General features: G+C 38.7%; 1 protein-coding gene across 1 annotated transcript in view; it reads right to left on the minus strand.

Annotated features, from left to right (window-relative positions):
- Positions 1-17846, minus strand: part of DENND2A (DENN domain containing 2A) — a 105767-nt gene extending 87921 nt beyond the window's left edge. Inside the window, exon 1 of the mRNA XM_031939200.1 lies at positions 17435-17846. The gene's annotated coding sequence lies outside the window, so the exon portion shown is untranslated. The remainder of the gene's footprint in view (positions 1-17434) is intronic.
- Between the last annotated feature and the right edge of the window lie 4609 nt (positions 17847-22455).

The following is a 22455-nucleotide window of genomic DNA, read 5'->3' on the forward strand; positions in this document are numbered from 1 at the left end:
AAAACACTATTCTGAGAAAGGGTCCATAAAATCCTCCACACTGCCAAAGGGATCCATGAGAAAAAAGGGTTAAGAACTCCTGCTTTGGGGCAGTGTATGGGACTCTTTCTTTGTAGGAGTCAGAAAGAATGGTGCAGAAAGAGCCTTTTTCCCTCTGCCCAACAAAGAGCTTTTTGAAGCCATAAGAAAGAGGACCCCAGGACCTGGGCCCAGCTCTGGATTCTAAGATGTCTAGAGTTGCTGGGGTGGGGAGATTTTTCACATTAGCCCCTGTGATAACACTTTCCTTTTCTCATCCCCATTTTCTGTACCTGTTTTCAAGTCAGGTACCAATCTTTCTTGCCCCAAGTATCCTAGAGACAGAGCTCATTTTACATCTCATACAGAAAAAGTTTATATTACAATCTTTTTTTTTCAGTGTCCTAGAATACATACCTACTCCTCCTGAACTATTTTCTATTTCCAGTAATAGGTTTTTTGTCTTTGTTTTCATTTTCTTGGGCAACAAACCATGCCACTAGAAAATAACTTCAGAAAGCATTGTTAACTACAATCTTGCCACATGTTGCTATATATTTAAATTATAAAGCTCTAAGTATTATCAACTTCTTGGGATCACAGAATTTAGAGCTGGAAGGGATATTAAATATTTAGTCCAGGGGTTGGGGGAAATATAGCCCAAGGACCAAATCTGGCTGTTCATCTGTTTTTTACAGGCTGGTGAGTGAGGAATAGTTTTTACACTTTATTTTAAAATATAAATACCATTCTTAGCTCTCTGACCCATATAAGTTAAGAGGAAAAGGCCAAATTTAGCTCTTGAGGATTAATCTGCCAATCCCTAATGATCCAATGCCTTCATTTTACAGATCAGCAAATTGAGAAGGTAAAATAATCTGTCTAAGGCAATACAAGGAGTAAGTTAGTAGAGCTAAGAATCTTACCTAAAGCCTTGGGCTCCAAATCCAATGCTTTTCCCTCTTACGTCATACTATCTCTAATCATTCTTGGAAAGCTTGATTAATTGAGTAGCTACTATTCAGTTTTTAGAATTTTTTTTATCCTTATCTGTTCAGTTTTTTAGAACACTCTTTTATCCTTAAAATCTTGAAGGTTTTCCTCTACCCTGTACAACTACAAAAGTCAGAAAGATATTAAAGAAATAAAAAGAACTATTTTTGACTCTATTTTACATGTAATTACAAAGTAATAATCTCTTTTGTCCTGAATGAAATCAAGCCAGGGAAAAGACCCCTGAGTCCTTGGAGTTTGTTAAGAAAAGGATTGAACTGATAAAGATTTTCCTTAAATAAGAATTTTTTTTCCTTATCATTTAGATAAGAGAGTTTGCTATTTATTCAGTTCAAGAAAGAGTAAAAAGGGTTAACCAGGCTATAAACAGAGGAATCTATTGTCTGTAAGGAAATAGGAAATCAAATGCTGTGCTAGCATCCCTTTCTCTAGAGATCTAAAGCCCAAAATCTCCAATAAAAACAAACAGTTCTCATTTCTATAGAATGGAGCAAATTACCAAAAGAAGATTTCCTCAAAACTCTGTAAATATTATTATTTGAATTTAATAAAGAAATCAGCTCCCAGAGAGAGCCAGTGACTTACCTAACTACCATTACAAAGCATTTAGTAAGTTCTGCTGCTGCCCCCACTGCCATCCTTCTCCCTGGATCCACCCAGAAGCTTCCTCCTCCTGACACTTCCCACTGCCCACCGTTTGAATCTAGTGACCCTGACAGAGACAAGGACACTGACTCCCTTTCTTTGCTTCGGTCCAAAACATTAAAAATTAAAAAGATGTCCTCTCAGGACACGACAAGGTCTAGAAAGAAGGTCCAATGGAAGAGCTCAATTGACAGGAGGACGTTGGAGTCTATGATTCCCTTCCCCTACATTAGTCTATTCACGGACAATCATTTCCCTGCAGGAAATGTGAAACCCTCTCTGGCAGAGCTTCTGTAGGGCTAGCCAGCCTCGCCTTCTTTAGCCGGCTTTGGTGGCTTACCCCACTGTCACAGGGCCCCCTCAACTTCCAACCTTGGTGAACATCTCCTTTGGTGACATCTTTCTTAGTCAAATCCTGTCAGTACTTCTAGTAAAGTCTATCAATAAAAATGCTTGTGAAATGAGCAGAACCAGGAAGACCATTTATGTAACCCAATGTAAAGACAAATAGCTTTGAAAGACATAAGAATTCTGATCAACAATAACATCAATAATACTTAACATTTATACAATACTTTAAGGTTTACAAAGTGCTTTATTTTAGTCTTTATTTTATTCAATCCTGGGAAGTGAGTGCTATTAATATCCCCATTCAGATGAGAAGAGGCTGGGAGAAGGCAAACAGTAGCTCAAGAAGATGGAAGGCTTCCAGTTTGATGTAAAGACCTTCAGAATTGGGCAGGCCCTGAGGGACTAACTAATACACGTTCTTATTTTAGGGATTAACGGCTGGAGTCCAAAGGAGTTTGGTGATTTGGCCAATACCACACAAGGCAGCTGGGACCAGAACTCTAATCTCACAGAATCAGAAACTCAGAGAGCCGGAAGCCGTGGAGTCCAACCTTTTTGTTTCACAGTTGGGCCCCAGAGAGATTAAGCAGAGGGTCAGGTGTCTGAGGCAGCATTGGATCTTTGGCTTTCTGCTCAATTTTCTGGAGATCAACATGCTCTGTCTGATTATGATCTGCCCATAGGTGACTTCCATGCTTGTCTCTTAGGCCCTGATTTCTCTCCTCAACACTAGTCCCACATTTCCATCCTCCTGGTGAACACATATATTTGGAAATCCTACAGTTTCCTTAAATGCAGAAGGCCTAAAACTGAGTTCACCTTGTCCTGCCTCCCTAAACTGGTTCCTCCACATTTCCCTTTTCCTTTTTTGAGTCCATCAGTCTTTCAAATGGGACTACACTTGAAGTACTGGCATTTATCTTAAGTCATCCCCACTTTAACTGGTCAGCAAGTCACAGATTCTTCCTTCTCAATATGCCAGAAATCCATTTCCTTCCTTTTCAGTTTTCCTGTTTCCATTTTAGTCCGAGTCCTCAACCACATACGTCTGATCTATTACTACAAATATTACTACGGAATATTAGCTTTGATTATTTTGTTTCCAGTCTATCTTGCATCCGTAATGAGACTGGTTTTCCAAAAAACTATTTGATCACGCCACTTCCCTAGTTAGGATCCTCTGAATAAAATCCCAAGTCCATAGTGAGGCATTTACATCATGTGATTCTTCATCTCCAACTGCCCAGTTTTCCCAAAACCATCTGCTCCAATGAAAGCAGTTCATTCTTCTACTCTATCACTTCCATCATTTGCTCATGCTCTTCCACCTACCCGGTGGAAACCCTGTGCAAAACCATAGCCAAGTCTTTGTGAACAAATTAACCCTTGGCCAGGTCTCAACATGCATGAATTCATCCTATTCTCATACTCCATCACCTGTCTGAGTGCCGGCATACTTTATAAGAAAGTCATAATGGGTAAAGATAATTTTCCAATGAATGCTCTACTCCAGCAGTTCTCAGAGGATGGTCCATGGATCTCTGGGGGTCCTTAGGATCCTTTTGGGGAGTCTGTGAGGTTAAATTATTTCTATATAATAATATTTAGGTGTTATTTGCTTTTTAAAATAATCCTCTTTTTCAATTGCCTATCTCTGTAAGGCTGGATTTTTTTCATATATTTTAACCAAAACAACATATCACAACAGACTGAATATAGAAGCAAATATGAGAATCCAGATGTCTTCTATTAAGCCAGACATTAAAGAGATGTGCAAAAATATGGAAAACAATGGCACTCTTCTTACTAAATTTTTTTTGGTTTTGGAAGTTTCTTCTCCCCCCCACCAAAAAAATGTTATTTATATGAATATGAAATGAGTTTATTTTTGCTATTTTTAAGTGTATGAATACATTAAAATTTAGCCAAGTTTCTAATATGATAAATATTGATAGATAAAGCCTACATAAACAAAAGTTCTTTGGGTCCTCAGTAATTTTTAAGAGTGTAAAGTCCTGAAACCAAAAAAAAAAAAAAAAAAGTCTGAAAATAAGTGCCCTCCTATATTATAACAAGTTTTTTATTGTGTGTCTTTTTGGGTTGTTTACCTCTTGCATTATTTTTAATTTCCTGCATTAATTTTGATTCACGAATTAAATTCCTTAAAGGCAAAAACAAAGCTTAAGCAAAAACAACTTTGTTGAGTTGACTGGAAATACTTAAATCTTTTCCTTGTACCCAGTCAGTCACCAAAGCAAACTGTATTACCATCCTCCATGTACATTCTTTAGTCTGACACTTTTGCAACTTAGGACTCCTCTGGATGATCATCTTCACTTGTACGCTAGGGAAACCACATACTGTGATCTTCCCTGGGGTCCCAAGCTCTGTGAGAGAGACCTTGGTCACTGGGCAATGGAGAAAGCAACTTTAATGGCCATTTTAATCCATCCCATGGGACGGATGCTTGTTTGGGTCCAATGGTTCCCAAACATTTCAGACATAACACACCGTAAGGTCATTTTTTGTTTGCTTTTGAGTACCCCTGTTCCAGTTCCGGCTGTATGTTCTGGAACTCTTCTCTTTCTCACTCCCATTCTCTCTTGCTCTTTGCTCCCTCCCATTTTCCTCTGTCCAGTCTCCTCCCTGCCTTTTTCCCTCCTTTCTTCTCAAGAACAGAGTACTTCCATACTTGACTCAGAGCCAGCAACACTTGAGCAGAAGGCTTTTCCTAGGGAAAAGTCTTCCACCCCTTCCTAAGGCATGTATCCATCTATGTCGGGTCCCAATCCTGAAATTTGGGCTGCTCTTTGGCACACCTGAGGCACCAGGGAGAAGGCTGAGTAGACTGTCTCTCCTTCCAGAGACCTCTTCTCAGAGCCTGGGCACTCTCAGGAGTGGACCTACCCTTTCAGCTCAGACTGCCCTGTGTGAAGCTCTCCCCTTCAAAGGGCTCCCTTAGCCTCAGGAGAAGGCCAACTGACTTGAATTTGCATCTGGGTTCACTCCATCAGTCTCACTCTTTTCCTTTTCTCCTCACTTGGTTCCCACCAAATCATTTACTTAATTGCAAACAGCAGCCTACTATAGTGTTTATTCTCTTCTTTTCATGGATCTACCAACATTGGATAGCAGTCATTGAATTGGGAATAATTTTATAAATCATGAAAGTGCTGATTTAGAGAGTGGTCTTGCACCAATGGAATTCTGCTCATAAGGATTAAAAAATTAAGTGCAACAGGAAAATAGAATATAGATTTGGTTGTTCTAGGGTTTTTTTTTTAACTTCACTTATGATAAAAAAAATCAAATAAAAACAAAATATAAAGCCCATGATTTAGCAAAGGTCTATCCCTCCACAAACTGCCACTCTCTCTGTTGATAGATAGTCTGCCATGACCTCTAAAGCAGGGCTTCTTAAACTTTTTCCATTTGTAATCCCTTTTGGCCCTAGAAATTTTTACTTGACCCCAGGTATATGGTTATATAGAATAGGTATACAAATCAAAAATTTACTGATAAATCATAATTTTGTGTCAGTTATGAGACCCCACATGGAGTTATAAACCACAACTTAAGGAGCTGGGGTATAGAGATTCTCCCAGAATTTAAATTCAACAAACATCCTACTGTACAACTGGTAGATGGCTGGCTTTGGAGTCAGTGTGGTCCTGGATAAGTCATTTAACCTCAAAGTACCTGATCTTATATTATTGGGATAAAACAGACATGTAAGTTTGTAGATACAAAGTAATAAAGGGTGCTAATAAGGGGGAAGATTTTTTTTTAATTATCACAAGATAGAGTCTGAGCTGTATAAGGAATCTTAATAGCTGGAAGTGAAGGGGGGGGGGGGACATTCGAGACCTGGGGAACGAGCCATGAGTATGAAGGTACAATGGCTGGTGGTGGGATGTCCAGTATGGGGAATAGCTAGTGGGCTAGTTTGACCAAATGGAAAATAGGGGAAGAGGGAAATAGGAAATGATGCTAGATAGAAGCCACGTTGTGGAAGGCTTGAGATACCAAAATGAAATCCCGGTCTTTTCAATGATGTCTTTTCTCTCATCAATTCTTTGAACATGGCACAATCAATCTATACTCCTATGAAGGAATATTGGTATACCAATCATGTATGAACTAGGCAAATGATGTAGATGGATATATTTGTACAGATACATGTGTACATCTATATTTTGTATAAATATGTTTTATATATATTAAATAGATGTTTAAAATATAAAATATAAACAAAAAATTAGCCTTTTGAATTTAATTTAAATTTTAAATGTAGCCATTCACAGGATGGTTGTAAAGACCAAATATGCGATCTTTAGTTAGTTAAACCCCTCTGTAAAATAAAAGGGTTAAACTGAATGCCCTCAGGTTCCTTCCAGCTTTAGATATATTGTCATCAGATTTTATAGTTACTGCATGTAGAATATTTTGCAAGTCCACATAGCTTTTGCTAATACTCTTTCATCAATACTCCCCTTATGACTTTCTTGTGAACCTTTAAAGGAACATTAGTTCCACACTTGAACTTTTTTTTAGTCCACCTGGTCCCAAAAGGAAATAAGATCTTTTCTGAATCAGTTCCAGAGGCATCCCTTGTTTCCAGGTCAAAACTACTGCCCTCAAAAGCCATTACTTTATTTAAAGTCACTCTAAATTCCCACAGGCACTTTGGAAAGGAGCCATTCTGCCACACTATCTATCCCCTTAACAATCCCAGCACTACTTGGGCTGGAAGACCATTTAAATCACTATTTGGACAATAGTCCCTTGAGTTCTTGATTTAAAGGTCCCTCCCCAGAACAGCTGGATACAGAGTGAGCTCTGACCGGCCAAGGCAATCTATCAGCTCAGGGACTGCTATTACCCTCTCCCTATCCATGAAACCTCAGACATGCCCTCTTCCATTTGGTTAAGGGATTCAAACAGCCCTCATTTGTTTCAGTACAGCCTGGCACAGAAAAGAACACAGTAGCTCTTCAATCCAAAGCGCTGAATGAATGGGAGGAAGATCAGGCTCCATCAAAGGGAATAAATTAGGAGGACAATCAGTCATATATCATATCAAAGGAGCCAAGAAGAGAGAGTTCGGAGAAGGAGGAAATGGAGGAGAAAGGAGGAGAAGGGGAAAGAAAAAGAAAAAGAGATGGTGGCGGGTCAACAGTCTCAAATGCCACAGAGGTCAAGGAGGATGAGAATAGAGAAAAGATCAATGGATTTAGGATAAGGAGTCATTGGTGACTGTGGGGCAGATGCCCGATTAGAGAGACAGAGGATTACAGAATTGAATAAGGAAATAGAAATCATGAGTTCAGGATCCCTGAACCTGGTCTGGGCCACAGCAGCTGCATGAGCCCATCTGTGTCAGTCACACAGCCTCTGTGAGACTCAGTTTCCTCACCTGTAAAATGGGGATAATTAACTCTATAGGACCTATTTCACAGAACTAATGTGAAGCTTAAACGACATAGATATGTAAAACACTTTGTAATTATTGTTAATAACCTATTTGTCAGCCTCATAATTTCTCTTCTCTGCTTCACCTTTTTCTCCCCAGTAGCTATTTCTTTTCTTTCTTTAAACTAGGTCTGTGATTTCATAGGTAGCATGTAAGTAGGCAGATCAGCCCCTTCAGTGCAATTTATCTTCTTAGAGAGTTACCTTGGACACTGAGAGATAAGAGTGGCCCAGAGTTACCCAACCAGGATGTATCAGTTAAGATTTATTTTTTCCTTATTCAAAGGCCAGCTAAATATCTATGCTACTGTCGCCGGGAGCTACTTCCTCCACTGATCTGTCAGCAAGCATGCTAAAAGCAGCCCCCTCCTTTGGCTAAGCTTCTAATACCTTGTTCATAGGTAACCCTGAAGGATGTTGAAAACCTTTCAGCCCTCTCTGCCCTCAGTCACTAAAGTTTGGGTGCCATCATTGGTTTGCCAGAAGTCAGGGAGTATTTATTGAATAGAGAATTTTGGCTAAATCCACAGAACTGGGATCTCGTCTCCACTATGATTATTTCTGGGCCGTTTATTTTGGGCTGCATTAAGAAGATTCCTCATTTCTGATGTCTTTTCACTCCATTAGATGCCTCTGTTCAGCTGAGGGCTAAACAGAGACCATCAGTAACTCTTTGATGTCCTGGGAGCTTGTTTATATTTGTTAGATCACACAACCACAGAAGATAAAATAGAACAGCAGATTGAATGCAAGACTGAACAAGTAACTGTGAGAGGAAGAGGACTTCAGAGTTGGGGTCAGAAGTCCCCATTCCAAACTTGAGTAAACAACCTCACCTACAGCATAAGGATTATAAGATTTCAAGCTGAAAGAAACCTCAAGAGGTCATGTAGTCAAGCTCCATCGTTTCACAAATGAGGAAATTAGCCAATAAGTGACTTGCAGTGGTCATCCAGAGCCAGGATTATCCCTCTGATTTTGCCTCCATTGCCAAATCCAATGCTCTTTCCACTACTCAATCAAGTTAAGAACCTTGCAGAATCCCCATGAGCCAGCATAGACTAATGTTTCTTAAGAGGGGATAGAAGAGAGATAGAGAAAGTTAAAGGTTTCATATACTGACTGACATTGTGTAATACTCTGCAAAAACCCTTTCCCACTTTCATTTGTTGCTCCCAATCATCCTACAAAAGAGGAAAGGTGAGTTATTTCCATTCTATGGAGAAGAATAGCAGTTCTCAAACTTTTTGGCCTTAGGACGCTTTAATAATCTTAAGAATTACTTAAGGACTCCTCAAAAAGCTTTTATTGATGTGTATCGATCAATATTTGTCATATTAGAAATGAATATTCATGTTAGAAATGAAAAGTCTTTGTTAAGGTTAAGTGACATGTCTAAGGTCACACAACCAGGCCCGAAAACCAAATCTCTTAACTCCAAGTCCAGTGCTCTTTCTCCTGTTCTACATCAGATAAACTGCTGATTTCTTCCTCTGTCATAGTTCCTGGCTGCAGAGGAGTAACTAAATCTTTGTGTGCACTGTGTGAGTTCTAAGAATGTCTTCCATCCTATCCCACCCCTGAACCATGTCCAAATTTGCCAGAACAAACCACGGGAAAACAACTCTTTCTCCACAACTCTCATCAGTATTCTTTTCCATTAGACCAGGGTGGGAAGCATAAGACCTAGATTTTTCACCTTGACTTGTTGGGTAATCCTGGACAAAGCACTTAACCCCTGCTGGGTACAATTAAGTCCTTTATAAAGTAATAACCCTAGCCTCCCTACTTTAAAAATTAGAAGCACAAAGGAAGTTGTTATTCATGGAGTTCTCTGTTGGACTATGACACTTACTAGTTGTGTGACTAGTTTGTGGGAAAACCCCCAGCATAATCAACTTTTGAGGTTTTTTTAGGAACCTCAGGTATGGTGGGTTAGAATATCATTAGGCACTTGGTGTCCCAAAAGCTTTACTAGTTTAAAACTGCATGAAGACTTTTAGAAAATTTTGTATAGTATATAGTTCTGAATAGTATATAGTATATATACTAGTATATAGTATGTATAGTATATAGTATAGTATAGTTCACCTTATTTGAATAAGTCATAGAAAATATGATAATGGCTGGCTGTATTCTTATTGCTCTAGGGTCATACAAAGCTCCTTAGCCCATGCTAGAAATGGCCACCCCAAACAATGACAAAGAAGAAAAAGTGGGACTGAAAGCGACGGTGTGAAGAGGTAAAATTTCAAAGTAAAGTCTCTTGTTGATGCAAAAAGAGTAAATGGAATAGTTTGGACATCTCTAATTATGAGGGATCCAATAGAGACAAAGGTAGCTTCTCCATCCTATTGCTTCTTTCCAGCAAGAAATAGTATATATCATATATAAACACATAAACACAAAGTTTATACATATACATATGTGTATATTGTAGTCTTAAGTTTTGAAATTGGGCTCTGGTTTTTCAATTTATTATTGCTTTTGCTCTATATAATTTAAAGGAAAAATGTACTTGTCAATCTTTCCATCTGGGAATCATGCAAAAGAAATAGAAGGGAAGACCAGCCACAGTGATGTGCATGAGACTTCCCTTCTACCCACTACAAGTGTAATGTTTTCATCTAATAGAGCCTTTACAAATTTTATTTTCCTCATAAGAGTTGAGGTTTTTCACTCTTGAGGATTCTGGAACAATTTGGTTTGGGAGCAGTGAGAAAGAAGGATTTGAGATAATAAAAATTTTAAATGACATTTGATTAGGCCAATGCAACATTATTCCAAAACAGCTGTCCTCAAAGTGTGATCCGGAGTTCCTTGGGGATCCCCAAGACCTTTTCAAGAGGTCTGTGAGATCAAAAATATTTTCATAGTAATGTATCTTTAATTTCTAATATTAATATTTCAAATATAATAAATATTGGTAGACATAACCCACATAAATAAAAGTTCTTTGGAAAGTCTGCAATAATTTTAAACAATATAAAGGGGTTCTAAGACCAAAAAGTTTAAGAACCACTACTTTAGAATTCACTACTCTAGAGCATTGGTTCTCCAAATTTTTCCATCTGTGGGCAAAAGATGCTATATAATATGGTTCCAAGTCTTCTAAATTTCTGTGAAAGTCACCACCATCCTTCAACTTACCCAGGTTTGTTATTTCAGAGTCATCTGCCAACTCTTTCTTACCTTCCATATTGAATCAATTGTCAATTCTTATCAAATCTTCCTCCACCTATCATTCCCTTCTTTCTACTCACAAGCCAGCACCCTAACTCATCCCATCATCATTATATTTCCACGGCCTTCTACCTCTGATCTCTCCCCTCTTTCTGCCATCCTTCATTCAGCTGCCAAAATGATTTTTCCTAAAGCAAAGAAAGGTCTGACCATGTCAGAATTCAGCTTGAAAAACTTCAACCTTTCTCTGTTGCCTCTAGCATAACACATAAGCCCATCAGTTTAGCATTTAAAGTTCTTTACAATCTGGCTCCAGCCAGTGTTTCCAGATTGAGTCCACATTACTACCCTCACAGGTGTTGTTTTCACCAAAAATGACTTGCAGCTAACATACAATTTTCCTATCTCCGCAAAGGCTAGGTGCCAAGCCTGGAATGCTCTCTCTCTGATTTTGGGGCACCCCTAACTCCCTTCCACTTGTCCTGCCTCATCTCCCCATAGCTAGCTCTTCCTCTCCTGAAATCCCTTTGGATGCTTGGTTGCTACTGGTCTGTATGCATTGTATTTGTATTCCCAGTGCCTGGCACATAAGTGCTTAATACATATTTGTTGTTTGATTAATGCTCTTTCTTTGAAGTCGGGGGCTCTCCTGCCTGGCACATAGTTGGCATTTAATATTATTAATATAAAATAATAATATTGTTATTATTAAATGGAAAGAATGGCGCTGTTTTCAAAAAGACACCAATGAGAATGGTGATAAATATATTACTGATTCACCCAGGAATAAAAGCATAGCCACTGTTTTATGGCCTTATATTTAGGGTCAGCATTACCCAAAGGCAACATAAATCATTGTCTACTTGGGCAAATAAGATCATCATAGTATATGAAAGTGCTTTATGAAACATAAATTATCATATAAATATCAGTTTTTATTATTAAAATCTATTATGATTTGCAAAGTAGCAAGAAGGACTTCCTACTCCCAAAATACTTCTCCAGTTGGACTCCTGAGATATATATATTTCCAACAGTTGAAAGTATGTTGTTTTGGGTTAAATTAGCAGTTCTCAACACTTGGGCCCCAGAAAAAGCCTGTGAAGTTAATGCAAAAGATGCAGAAATTCACAGGACCTTGCAGCATTATCTCGGTTTTAATTGGGAATAAAATATGCAGCATGAATAGTGGGGCTGTGGGATTCTTCGAAAAGATACGATAAGCCAGGGAATTCCAAAGGAAGTTACTAGGGATAATGAAGGGCTTCCTAGGGTTCCTGTCTTACAAAAAGCAGTTACAGGAACTGGGGAAGGACACCCTGGAGGAGAGAAGGGCCCAGGCAACTGTCCCCTAGAAGAGGAATGGGAAAGATTCCCTTGGGCCCCAGCAGGCAGAATTAGGACACAACTGATATCTTGTAGTAAAGAGATAAACCTAATCTTGAAAATTTTCAAAAGCTGAATGAGCTGCCATGATGGGGTCATCATTTCCCTCTCACTGGAGGGCTCCAAGGAATTCCAGCTACCAGGGGAAGCTGAAGCCAGTAGATCCGTTAAATTTGGGAGCTCTAAGCTTCAGAGGAATAAACTGATTGGGCATCTGCACTAAGTTTGGCCTTAATGCTGTGAATTCCAGGAACAGGGGGCCACCAGACCCCCTAAGAATAAGAGAATGGCTCATGTCAGAAACAGATCAGCTCAAAAAGCCACTGCTAAACAAAGGGAGGCTATCTTGTTAGTTCCAGTCTTGTCCAGAAAGAAAGTCAATATTTTAAATATTAAAATGAATGAACAAATGAATATAAATCTTTATATAAAAGCACCTACCTGATTTTTGGCTTCATATTTATTATAAGTACTAGGATTTGGAGGGAAAATCATGAAATACTTAATGCTTTCCCCCTCCATGGTATATGTTTTGGGAAAGTGGATGTTCTGCACTTGTGGCTTCAAAATGTAAATAATTAAATTAGCTTAATGTGAAATCAGATCAAGGGCTGAAAGTTTTAGGGCATCCACCAGACTTCCTTTCTCTGAAAGTTACAAAAGAGCACTTAGCTATCCCATGAAATGATTCAATATGATAAGCAAACATACTTCTGCAGGCTGAATAAATAAATTATCTCACCTATAAGTATTATTATTTTTCAGTTGTATGAAGATTGATTAATGAAATATGAATCCATGTAAAATTAATACTGAATTCATAGTAATTTTGGTTTTTGACAGATTTTCATAATCATTGGATAGAGCGTAACTACTAGGAAATGGGAGGGGAGTCCTTGTTAAAAAAAGGTTCTCAAACTGAAAACCTTGGGAACCTTGGTTTACTTAGTTATTTCTCCTACCAACACCCCCAACTTCCCTCAGTTAAACTAACTTTCTTGGAAGTTATAATATATTAACCTAACATATCATTTACCTTTTAAATGAGTTAGAATGATAAAAGCTTAGGCACAAGTGAGAAAAGTTTTGGTAGAAGGCAGAGGGAAGAGAGAATCAGAGTATGATAAACTGTCTAAGGAAGACAGGTCACCAGGGATGCCAGGAGAAAAGAGAAAAGTACTGAAAGGTAAATGGGCATTGGAAAGTAAATTCAGCTTGCTTCACTGTTTTGCCTGCGACTAGCTCTCTACATGTCAAATTCATGTGAAACTCGTTCCATTGAAGAGGCCTCAAAGACCCACATTTTAAGAACTACTATCATGGAGAACCTTCTGCATAATTTCCCATTTCCCATCCAATTTTAACTGTGAGGTTGGAAGCTCACTTAAAAACCAATTTCACAGCAGACATCACCCTTGCTCAGTTTAATTCTGTTCCCATGCACAGAATTGACGCGCTATGATCCACAGGATCATAAAGAATTGGACATAACTGAACAACAGCTATTTTTATTTATGGATATACAGATATATACTTACACATATTTACATATAAAGATATGTGAATATATGTGGATATATTTCAACTTATAACATATAAAGAGATACTATATAGCACTTGGCAAACTATAAAAAAAAACATTGTTATTAATGTTAAGGGTATAACTTTCACTTTTACCACACCCCTCTGTTAGTCTGTGTTCAATTAAGCAAACATTAAATAAATACCTACTGTGTCTCAAATTTTGCACTAGTCACTCCATGCAAAGACCCAAAGGAAATGAATTTTGCCCCTAAGGAGACTACATTCTACTACAGGACCTCAGGCTGCTTAATCCAAATGTCTCCCCTTGTTCCCAAACCCCCCATCACACCCAGGGAGTGTACAGCCCCGAGAAGAAAAGGAAAGAACCAGCGTCTTCAGACCCACTTAAATGCTCTGCTCTCTCTTCTTCCTCTCTCTGGCTTATCTTCACTGCCTTCGTTGGAGTGCTAACATCTGTTCCCCCTTCTTTCCCTGACACCTCAGCTGCTTGCCTCAGTTTTACTCTCTGGATTTATGATACTTATCATCATTCCAATGTCTGTAACTAGAACATCATCTTCCCCCAAGTTTGGACTCCTTTCTTTTTAATGAATTTTAGGCTATGTCCTTGCTAACCTACTCTAATTTCCATTTCTAGTTCTTCCTGACCTACCTGCTCCTGTTGCTTATAAATCAAACCTCTGGTGATTCAATGAAATATAGTTTGATACTATACAGAATCATGGAAATAATAATCATTGGATTAGACAGTTGATCTTTAATTCAACAAAAACATATTAAAAACTTAGTATGTGAAAGGTACTGTGCTAAGTACTTGGGATACAAAAATTAAAAAAAAAAAAACAGTTCTTACCTTCAAAGTGTTTACATTTATTGGGGGATATAATATATAAACAGATAAGTAAAAAGAGTTAAAAATATCCTGGGCTTTAATCAGTATAGGCAATTCCTGGTATAAACAATTTCTATCAGTATAGAGCAATACTTTCTACCCATCTTACATACTAGAGAGGGCATGAAGGAGGTAAGTGACTTGACAAGGGTAATGAAGATAGGATCTTTCAAAAGTGAGACTTACACCTGGGTCTTCAAACTATGAGATCTGAGCTCTCTAATCACTCCACCAACTGCCTGAACTATATACATTTATACAAAATAATTTCAAGGAGAATGCATACTGGGGTGAGGGGGAAGAGAATCAGAAATGAGCCAGCATAAGAGGTAACTCCAGCAGTGCAAAAATTTCAGAAGAAAAGTTGATAACATCTGTATTTATAAATTTGGGAGTTATTTATTTGGAGATAGTTTTGACATATGGTAAAGAGGAGAGAAGGAAGTTTAAGACAAATTGTCTCCATTTTCTTAATAGAGAGAGGTCAATCTTAATAAGATTGGTGTGGGAGGCATGAGAATAAAAGAGTTTTGGAAAAAAAAAATAACTAGGGAGACCAGGATAGCAGCTATCAAGGAAAAACTAAAAGATTTCATTCAGTAGTGAGAGGCAAGTTGAGATAACAAATTTGTGGTGGGCCTACCTTCACCAAGTCACTTCACTACTACCTCAACTTCCCTCTCTGAAAAATGACAGGATTAAACTTGATGATGTTTGAGGTCTTTTTCTTTGCACTTTAAATCCTATGATTTAGATTTCCAAAAGATTGGAGAAAATGCATAGTAGGGATGATCCAAGGTTGAAAATTGGCAGGGCACTATGGTAGTAGAGAGTCAAGGGTGCAGAATGTAGTATTACCATAACAGATTAGCCAACTTGTAAGGTCAAGGACCTTGTAAGGTCCTCCTATAAAGGGAGGAAAGTGGGGCCAGAGCAAAGGTAAGGCGACTGGAGGTCACAGTGAAGTATCCATTATGTCATGCTGCCCTTTTAAAAAGATCTGTGTGCCATATTCCTCCTTGACTTTATCTCTGTGAAGACTTTTTTCATACATGCTCATTTTCATATTTTTGGCTGTTGAAAAGTGAAAATATCAGAACTCCTATCCTTTTTACCTCATTGGCCAAAAAAAGAATTGTTGCCTAAATGTCACACAATCTGTTCAACTCTAGTGGCTGAAAGTAATCCATCTGCTTCCTTGAGATGCATTTGGCTCTTACTGCCACTCTTTTAATCTAAAAAAGATCTCAATCTTTCTGTTATTTAAACCTTATATTTCCCAAAGTACAAGAGGCTAGTCTCCCCATCTCCCTCCTTCTCTGACCCCTTTTCTCAGTAAACTCTCTGTTTAGCTCTGACTTTCAAGATTCTGCTTTCTCTACCCAGTTGGGCCCAGGCCCAAAACAGTCTTCAGAGTAAGACTGATGTATACGATACTTTGGGCTGATGTAGAAGGAAGAAATTTCATTCTTTTGTATGTCACCTTTGAATCAGATTTCTTAATTTTCTAAAAGTATGTCTTCCTAGCTTCCTAGTTTTCAAGGCTTATCTTATATTTACTTTATATTATACTTATATATATATATTTATCTTATGCCTTACTTATATATTACTTATATTCACTTATATTTGCATTCCCTGCCTTCCCTTTCACTGGCCCCAACCCTTAAAGTGCAAGCTTATTGCAAATAGAGACTATTTTGTTTTCATTGCTGAATCTCTTACACACAAAAGCAAAGAGATTTTGGACAAATAAATAAATAAATAAAAGCACTTAACTGCTTGTAGCTCAACACAACAACAAAGGATTCAAGGGCTGAATAACAAAAATCTCCAAAAATGATACTACTTACTATAAGCACTTCACTGAAACCTTGCTCATTATTACAAAGAATCAATTATGTTGCTGGTTAAATTATGGCCCTGAAACGTAACTAAATGGCGTTAGAAGAGTGAGCGTTATCCTTTCTCTCCAGCCCTCTTACAGTGAGGAGCTATGGAACTCCCACTTCCCTGCTCACAGAGAAAATACTGCCCAGCTTCTTCACTATTGCCCACAGCTTAGCTGCTACTAATGCTGCCACCGATTTGCCAAGGTCCAAGCAACGCTCAGAACTCAGCTCTGAATAAATCTCCTCAATACTCTATCATGTGTCACTTAGTCAGAACTCACCTTCATTGAATCTCACCTGCTTCTCCTCAGAATAAGAAAAAACAAAACAGAAACAGAAACAATTTCTCATTTCCACTTGGAAAAGCTGAAATCAAACCACCAAACCCCCCTGGCACAGGTGCTGGGCGAACGATGCTCACTTTTCATCAACGCGTTTCAAATTAAGGAGTCTCGACCTCCCTCCCGACCCCCTTCCTTCTACCTCCAGTTTGGGGGAGCAAGGTCCCCTTTTCAAGTTCCTCTGGCTCCAGAAGGAGGTAAGTGTTTTGGAACAGCTAGCTTACCTAATGCACTTCAAAAATCATTCACAGTCTTCCCCTGTCTCTCTGCACCCCCCCCCCCCAAAGGCGTATGATAGCTTTGCAGACCCAGGGGACAGACTAGGCGTCCAGCGAGAACCTGGCCTCATCTGTACACACACACACACACCACTGAAAACGTAGCCTCATCTACACACACACCCAAACACACAACTTGGTCTCATTCTCACACTCAAGAACTTGATCTGTCTCTCACACACTTACACATCTTCTCCAGCCATCCATCCCAAAGGCAGCCCACCGAGCCGAGCCCACTCCCAGCTGGGAAGTTCCTCCAGTTCCAAGCTCAAGCCGAGCTTGGCTATTTCCTTTCTCCACTCCCCCCCCCCCCCAACTTCCCTCCCGGGGTCCCGCGGCTTGGCTCTCCCGACAATGACTTGCCCGAAGGGTGCTCGAGTCTAGGGCGGGGACCTCCACTCGCGTCTCCCCACTCACCTTGCTCGCTGCCAGACACCCCAGCCGGGCTCCTCGCCGCCCACGGTTCATTCTGGGGGCGTCAAGCCGGGACCCCGCCGCAGTAGGGGCGGGGGAGGTGGAGGCAGCAGCATCGGGCTGCATGGCTCCCCGACCCTCCGCCCTTTTGTTACTGGAAGCTCTCACAAAGCACGGGAAATCTTTCTCTCCCTTCTCTCGGGCTTCGCTCCCCCACCGGCCCTTTCCTCTCTCACGGCCATGGGACTCGCTGCCTCGGCTGCCGATTCATGCCCCCCACTTTAAAAGGACCTTCTTTACTTGCGGCCGAGCGGGTTCCTTTCCTCCCCTCCCTCCTGCTCGGGAGTCCTCCCGGGTTCCCCCCCTTCCTCTTTCTTTTTCCTTCCTTTCCTGACTTTGTGACTATCTCTAGTGACGTTCATTCCACTCTTTCCCTCCCCCTTCCCCTCCTCTTTCTCTCTCCCCCTCCCCCCTTCTTTCCCCTCCTCCTCCTCCTCCCCCTCTGTCTCACTTCCCACCCTTGCCTAGCCTGACCCATCCTGACTCCTTTCCAATGAGCTAATCTCGAGCTGGCTGAAGAACAGACTCAGTTACTACGGCAACCCATGTCTCTGAATACTTGATGGACTCGGAGGAACTACAGTAAACAGGACCTTCTGCTGGTCTCTCTCCCTCTTTTTAAAATTTAACTCTTTCTCTGCTGCGAATCATCAAATGACAGTCTCATGCAATATCCAATTCCACTAGGAGCCACTCCGCCCGGACTAATTGTGCCAGGTGCTGGGGTGAGGGAGCTCCCGCTCAGACCGATGGGTCCCAAAAGTTCGGGGCTTCGGAGCCAGGGACACATTTCCCGGCAGAAACAAAGCTTTAAATGGGGCTTAGCTTCGCGGGTCAACTCACAAAGTTCTACGTGATCCGAAAAGTTAGCGAAACTGCAGGACCGCTATAGCCTGCAGAGGGGCTGGGAGGCGGGGGAGCAGCAAGAAGTACAGAAAGAGAAGGTAAAGTTTTTTCTGCTCTTTCTGGGTCTCAACGGTCAACAGTGAGCAGAAATTAAAATAATAAGGGGTGATTGGGTTCTCCCCCTCCCCCCGGGATAATAGAGCTGAGCTCCAGTAACTCAGAGCTTTCAAATTAGCTTAAATCTCCAAGTTTAGCACCTCACTCAGCTCTGACTTATCCTCCAGTCAAAAGTCCTATTTCCTCAGTGCAGCAGGAAGTAATGTTTTAATTAATCCACACTAATATGTGAAAGTCTTTTAATCCTCCCAGAGGAATTTGTAGTTTTTAAAGGGTATGTTTATTAATCCAAATGAATTTCTAATTGGTCGGATTAAATGCAATAAAGTGAAGTTAAAAAAAAAGGCAAAACTTCAGCCAGCTAATCTTTCCTGGGAGATTGCCTCCTTACTTAGCTTCCTTGAGAGACTAATGTGTCATAGTGGGTTTGGGGTGATCCTGGACCCTGTGAACAAAAAGGTTTGCAAAGAGCTACAGTGTGCATCAACTCAAAACGACTTTTGATGATGTCATTATTCTTATTTTACAGATAAGGGAATTGAGGCCCAAAGCCCCATATCCTGGTGAATAGACCCACCAGTCCTAGAATTAGGGGGACCTGAGTTCAAATTGGAACTCAGACACTTGACATTTACTAGTTGTGTGACCTTGAGCTAGTCACTGAAGCCCAATTGCTTCCCTTAAAAACTGAAGTCACATAGTTTGTAAGTCAGACTCAGTTCTTACTGATTTTACCATTCTATTCTCAAAGCATAGAGGTGGTCAGATGGAGAATAATGAACACAGGACTTAGAAACAGAAAGATCTGAGTTAAAATTCTGCTTCAGATACTTACTAGATACAAAATTACTTTGTCTACCTCAATTTTCTCATCTGTAAAATATCTAGCCTGGTTGTTATGAGGATAAAATGAGGTAAAGCATTTTGCAAATCTTATAAAGAGCTATAAAATTGCTAGCTATTATTATTATTATTATCTACAGTGTCACCTAGCAACCTCACTGAATATGATCCTAGGTAAGATACAAATAGGTATGCTGTACAAAGATCCTCCTAGTCAAGTATTGAAAGTTTAACCATCTGAAAGTTGACGACTTTGTGACAAATTTTTTGTCTGTGGAAACCTGTGAAAAAAAGATACAAATAGTCTTATGTCTTATGTAGCCTTCTTCTGCAGTCAGTGTTAGGAAAACAAGGAAGGGAAGGGAATAAGCATTTATAAAACACCTACTATATGGCAGACATTTGTGCTATGCACTTTTACAAATATTATCTCCTTTAATCCTTAGATTTATACTGTTATTATTCCTATCTTATAGATGAGGAAACTGAGGTAAATAGAGATTAAGTGACTTGTCCAGGTTCATACAGTTAATAGTTGTTTAAGGCCAGATTTGAAATCTGATTCCATCCATTATCTTTCCTCTAAATAGGGCAGGAGTCTCTAAGATTCACATGGTTTTTAAACTGTCTACAAATTCTAAATTTGAGCTCTTTATTTATATTCAATGAATTGATTGTTGCATAACTGAAAGGTTGGACCATATCCACATTCTCAATAGAGTTGAATGGAAGGATAGGTTTGTTTCAGAATCAAATCAAGGAGGTGGCAGAACTGAAACATCATTTAATGAGGTACTTTTTATTATTATGCCACAGTCTTACAGCGGAATTCCACCAGTCATTCAAAAAACAATTAATACTGATATTATCCAAACTGTTAAAAAAAAAACAGGCAAACACAACAATACTAACAAATTCCTTCTATGTACAAATATAGTTTTGATAACTAAAACAGGGAGAGTCAAAATAGAAAAAGAAAACTATAAACCAACATCCCTCATGAATATTTATGTAAAAAATTTTAAGTAAAACATCAACAAACAGGCTATAGCAACATTTGACGAAGATTATTCACTTTGAACGTGGTAGATTTTTATCAGAATTGCAAATATGGTTCAGTTTTAGGAAAGCTATAAACTTAATTGACCATCTTAATTATAAGAACAAGAAAAATCATATGATTATATTAATAGACTCAAAAGATCCTTGTGATAAAAGACAATGTTCATTTCTGTTAAAAAAAAAAAAAACACTTCAAAATATAAGAATAAATTAATCTTTCTTTAACAGGGTAAATAGTTTATATCTCAGACCAAGAGCCAGCATTATATGTAATGGTTATAAACTTGAGATCTTTCCAATAAAATCAGAAATAAAATAAGGATTGCTATTGTCACTAATGCTACTTTACTAGTCACTAGTGCTAGAAATGCTAGCTACAGCAATTTTTTTTTTTAAATCCCAAATTGAGGGAAGCACAGGCAAACAGGAAACAAAATTATTGCTTTCTGTAGATGATATGATGCTATGCTTAGAGTCCAAAAAAAGTTAATAACTTCAGCAAAGTTGCAGGATGTAAAATAAATCCACATAAGTCATCAGCATTTCTCTATATTTTCAACAATATCCAACAGGAAGAATTGGAAGAAGGAATTCCATTTAAGATAACTACAGCACATAAAAAAATAGGACTATATTTATGAAGAAACATACAAGAACTCTATGTCTACAACTACAAAGCTGTTTATGAAAATAATGATAAATCTAAATGATTTGAGAAATATTAAAAGCTCATGGGTAGAATGAGCCAATATAATAAAAATGAAAATATTACCTACATTTATTTATGTAATGCCACACCAATCATTTTATCAAATAAATACTTTATAGAACTAGAGAAAGTAATGAAAGAGATCTAGAGAAACAACAGTTAAGAATCTCAAGGGAAATAATGGGAAAAAAAAGTAGGAAAGGAAGGGCAGCTAGGTAGTACAGGGATAGGACAACCTGTTCTAGAAACAGGAGGACCTGGGTTCAAAATAATTTGGTATTACTTAAAAAATAAATTGATCAGTGCAGCATTTTAGGAACATAGCATATTGAAGCAAATGAACCTAGTAGCCTAGTGTTTAATAAATCCAAAGACCTCAGCTATCAGGGAGAGGACTGACACTATTTGACAAAAACTGCTGGGAAAACTGGACAGATCTGGCAGAAATTAGGCTGGGATTAACACTTTATATCACATACCACATTAAGTTTTAAGTTGAGAGATATATAGCCTAGATAAAATGTCACATCATAAATAAATTAAAGGAACAAGGAAGAAAATATCTTTCAGATTTATAGCTAGAGAAAGAGCTCATGACCAAACAAAAAACAGAGAAGATCAAAAAGATAAAATGGACAGTTTTTGATTATATAAAATTAAAAAGTGTTCACACAAACAAATGCAATGCAGCTGAAACTAGATGGGAAACAGTTACCTGGGGCTAGGGGGGGGGGGGGAACTTGGCAGCAAGTTTCATTGACAAAGGTCTCATTTCTAAAATATTTAAGGAATTAATTCAAAATTGTAAGAATAAAAGCCAATTCCCCATTGATAAATGGTCAAATAATATAGATAGTTCTTAAAGAGAAGAAATCCAAAGGGAAATAGGGAAGAAACCTATATCATAGTTTTAAAAAATGTTGGATTACCAATAATTAGAGAAATTCAGATTAAAACAACTTTTAGTTTCCTTCTTATGCCCATTAGATTGGCAAAGTTGGTAAAAAAAGAAAAATGGCAAATGTTGGAAGGGCTGTGGGAAAACAGGCATATTGATGAATTCTTTATGGAGCTATGACTTGGTACAGGAAGGCAACTGGGAAGTATCCTTCAAAAGTTAAAAAAATAGCATATCTTTTGAGGCACAAATACCATTACTGGGCCTGTACCTTTAAGAAATTAAAGAAAGAGGAAAAAGCCCTATTTGTACCAAAATATTTATATCTGCTCTTCTTTTTGGGTGGCAAACACATGGAAACTAAGGAAGTATCTGTCATTTGGAGAATGGCTGAACAAATTATGGTATATGAATGTAATGGAATTTTACTGTGCTGTGTGAAATGATGAAAGAGACAGTTTCACAGAAACTTGGGAACAATGGTGTTAA

Source organism: Sarcophilus harrisii, chromosome 5, assembly GCF_902635505.1.
Source record: "Sarcophilus harrisii chromosome 5, mSarHar1.11, whole genome shotgun sequence".
Classification (NCBI taxonomy): Eukaryota; Metazoa; Chordata; class Mammalia; order Dasyuromorphia; family Dasyuridae; genus Sarcophilus; species Sarcophilus harrisii.